Source organism: Caretta caretta, chromosome 14, assembly GCF_965140235.1.
Source record: "Caretta caretta isolate rCarCar2 chromosome 14, rCarCar1.hap1, whole genome shotgun sequence".
In the NCBI taxonomy this organism is placed as follows: Eukaryota; Metazoa; Chordata; order Testudines; family Cheloniidae; genus Caretta; species Caretta caretta.
Window position 1 is genome coordinate 26999122 of NC_134219.1, and position 4198 is coordinate 27003319.

The following is a 4198-nucleotide window of genomic DNA, read 5'->3' on the forward strand; positions in this document are numbered from 1 at the left end:
GGGGTGGTTTCTATTATATACAGGGTTTACAGTTTGGTTCAATGGCTCTCAGCAGCCCTACTGTACAAATCGTTCCAGCACCCCTGCCCCCCTCAGCCTCCCTCTGGCCAACATACCCTGCACACAGTTCAGCCCCCCACATCCTCTCGCAGACCCCCCCTCCGCAGCCTACACACATCCCTGCACCTCTCACAGCTAACCTCTGCCGCCGTGTCCCCTGCAAACCCCTCAGCCTCTCTCTGCCCCACCTTCCCTATCAGTCACACTCTGTCCACCCCATGTCTCCCTTCATCCTCCTTCTGCCCCCCCAACACCCCTGCACTCCCCACATCCCCCTTCACCCCTTGCTGCCTCTTCCTGCCCCCACATCCCTCTGTAACCCTTCTCAGCCCCTAAGCCTCCCTCCTCCCCCCCCACACACCCCATGCATCCCCCTCAGCTGCCCCCTGCAACCTCTTTAGCCTCCCTCTGTCCCTTCCATCCCCCTGCACCCTTCCTCACTCTCCCCACCCCCCCGGTCACTGGTCTCTGCTGCTCCTCCCTGTGCCCTGTCCACACCCTGGACCATAGAAGGGCAGCCATTTTGCTTGTGGGTCTGGCATCCAACAAATGTCTCAAGATTTACAAGAGATAGAGTCAAATCTCTTAACCCATTACAAAGGTGCAATGCTGGCTTTTTAATTATATAACTTCCTGCCATTGCAGGGGCCTGAGGCCTTGGTGGCTTCTTGGTTTCTCCTATTCTTTGGCTGTGGCACACAATAATTTAGTCTACTGACTGCTGGAATCTTTTAGTCTAACTAACGTCATTGCACTCAATATAGGAGTATCTGGGTGAAGTTTAGTGGCCTGTGTTATATGTGAGATGAGACTGGATGATCTAATGATCCCTTCTAGCCCTAAATTCTATGAAATCTATAGAGCGCCGATATGTAGCTTTTTGAAATATCAGGCCTTCAATCGGCCACAGCTCCAGAATGCGTATTGTTTGTCCGAGGCCACAGGCCAGTGTAATTTCTGGTGAGGCCTAAAGGATGAACTTCATCCTTTGTGCCTACAACAATGGAAGTGTAAGTGCTGCTGTCCCCTAATACTAATTCCAAACTTCAGAACTATTGATTTCACAAATTAACCCTCGCAGGCCCGCATGGAGGAGCTGGAGGAGGAGGCAGAGGCTGAACGGGCCTCTCGGGCGAAAGCAGAGAAGCAGCGGGCTGATCTCTCCAGGGAACTCGAGGAGATCAGTGAGCGTCTGGAAGAAGCTGGTGGAGCCACAGCGGTTCAGATTGAGATGAACAAGAAGCGTGAGGCAGAATTCCAGAAAATGCGCCGAGACCTTGAGGAGGCCACTCTGCAGCACGAAGCCACAGCCGCCGCCCTCCGGAAGAAGCACGCGGACAGCACGGCAGAGCTTGGGGAGCAAATCGACAACCTGCAACGCGTCAAGCAGAAGCTGGAGAAGGAGAAGAGTGAACTGAAGATGGAGACTGACGACCTGGCTAGTAACCTGGAGACTGTCTCCAAAGCCAAGGTTTGGGGATTTGGGGATCAGGGCCAGGCAGGGTTTGAGGAAGGGGATGGACCGGGTTTGAGGTTTCTATGGCCACTCCATCATGGCTATGCTAAGGTGGTGGTGGCAGGCCTCACAGAGGCCTCTGCTTGGGTGGGTAGGGGCTGAATTGTTCGGCCTCTGGGGTGAACTCTGGCCCACTTGGTGTTAGAGACTCCTAATCTTGGGCTCGGTGCTCCAGCATGCCCAGAGGGGTGGGGTGGCCCCTGAGAGCCGCGCAGATGGATCTTGGGGGGAGCTCATGTGAATCCTATCTCAAGAGGGCATGAGGACATGGAGGTCTCTGCTGGGGATGTGTCCAGGCCCTTGGGTGGGGGCTGCTCATCCGGAGTGGCTGGGCTTGATGTTTGCTTTTTTCTGGCATCTACTGGAACATACGTATCCTGTTCGGCTGCAGTGCGGTGGCAAAGCCTGAGTGCAAGAGGCAAATACAGCCTGAGCTCTCCCTGCCAGCACCTCGCCCCCCGCTCCCTCTCCTCCCCTGCCCTCCCCGGCTGCCGTAGAGCCACGGGCCCATCGCTGTCTTTGGCTGTAAGGTGCAAGCAGGCTTGGCACTGCATAACTGTGACTGGGCCAGACCCCATCGGCCCCCATGCCCCAGAGCAGCGGCCAGAGGATTCACTTGGCGTCACCAAGTCTCCTGGCCCATCCACAGGCTCAAGAAGTGTCTTCTACCCACGCCTTGGCCATCAGGGCCCAGGGCCGTTATGCACATGCAGCTCTTTCCTTTGCTGTTTGCTCTCTTCACCGTCTTACTGTGCTTAGGTTCAGGAGCTGGAGAATGAGCTTGATGCTGAGCAGAAGCGAGGAATAGAGCAAATTAAAGGGGTAGGCAAAAACGAAAGAAGGCTCAAGGAAATCACTTACCAGGTACCACTGGGAACAGCAGCTCCCGTGGCACCTGCGCTGCATCCCAGGCACATCCCAGACACTGGCCTCCCCAGCCGGACCGTATTGCTATTGCATTCCCCGCAGTCTGAAGAAGACAAGAAGAAAGTTGTCCAGCTCCAGGACTTGGTAGACAAACTGCAGCTGAAAGTGAAAGCCTACAACAGACAAGCTGAGGAGGCCGTGAGTACAGAGTCCGCCAATCTGCTGAGCAAAGATTTGCAAAGCTGCCTTGGCCTCAGGACACCCAAATCCTTTCATGTGGACGAAATGGGGGCGGGGATCCAAACCCCCTGGCAGTTTTGGAAATCTCCGCCTAAGTTCCTAATTGCTTACAGAAGTAGGGTGTATCTACCCGGGGAAGTGTAACTAGCTGGCAGGGCCAGGACCGGCTCTAGGCACCAGCAAAGCAAGCAGGTGCTTGGGGCGGCACATTTCCAGGGGCGGCACAATCCGGCCTTCCTTTTCTTTCGGGGCAGTTGCACTCTCGGAGCTGTGCCACTTAGACGGGGCGAGGGCGCCGCGCCCCCGGCCGCAGTGGGAAGGGGAAGCCCCAGCCGTAGGATGCTGAGCTGCCAGTCCCAGCCGCTACTTGGGGAGGAGAGGGCGAGTCCTGCCAGGGAACCGGGGCTGGGCCGTCCCATCTGTGCACTGGCTGCTGCGCTGCCTTGTGCCACCCCTTATATCAGGGCTTCTCTGCGCGGCCGGGCGGGGGAGCGGGTAAAGCCCCTGCAAGCACTGGGAGAAGGTGACATCACTCCCTCTGCTTCCAGCCCCCCCTCGAGCCCCAGCCCCACCTGAGCTTGGGGAGGCAAATTTTTTGCTTGGGGCAGCAAAAAACCTAAAGCCGGCCCGGTGTGGGGCACAGTGCCGTGCAGGGTGCTAGGAGAGCTGTGGCATTCTCTGAGGCCTGGCGCTGGGTGGGGCACGGGGTTGATTGTGCTGGAGATGGCATAGCAGGGCGCTGCTGACGCTGAGTGGGGTGGTTGCTGCTGGCACGGGGCTGGGTGTGGCATGGCGGGACGCTGCTGATGCTGGGTGGGGCATGATTCTGAGCATGCTGGGCCAGGTGTGGGTGCTGATTGTACGGTGCAGAATGTGAATGCGGATGGGGTAGGCAGAGGGCTCTGGGCAGGGTGCGGGCGCTGCTAAGAACATAAGAACAGACACACTGGGTCAGATCAAAGGTCCATCTAGCCCAGTATCTGGTCTTCTAACAGTGGCCAATGCCAGGTGCCCCAGAGGGAATGAACAGAACAGGTGATCATTGAGTGATCCATCCCGTCGCCCATTCCCAGGTTCTGGCAAACAGAGGCTAAGGACACCATCCCTGATGGTGCTGGACAGGACAGTGCGGGTACACATAGCATTAGCCGAGGGTGCTTCGTGAGACATGGTGCTGACAGTGCCGGGCAGGGTGCAGGCGGTGACGGCGCTGGGTAGGGCACAGACTCTGATGGTGCTGGGCGGGGCCCGGGTACTGAGGACGCTGGGCGGGCATGGTGCTGACGGCACTTTTTGGCTCTACAGGAGGAGCATGCCAGCACCCACCTGTCACGGTGTCGCAAGACCCAGCATGAGTTGGAGGAGACTGAGGAACGAGCTGAATCCCAGGTCAACAAGCTGCGGTCCAAGAGCCGTGACAAGGTGAGCACAGGGCTCGAAATTTCTTATCCACAGTGACTTCATTCCTAAAGCACTTCAGTTACAGATCTCTGAAAATAAGAAAGCCCTGAGACA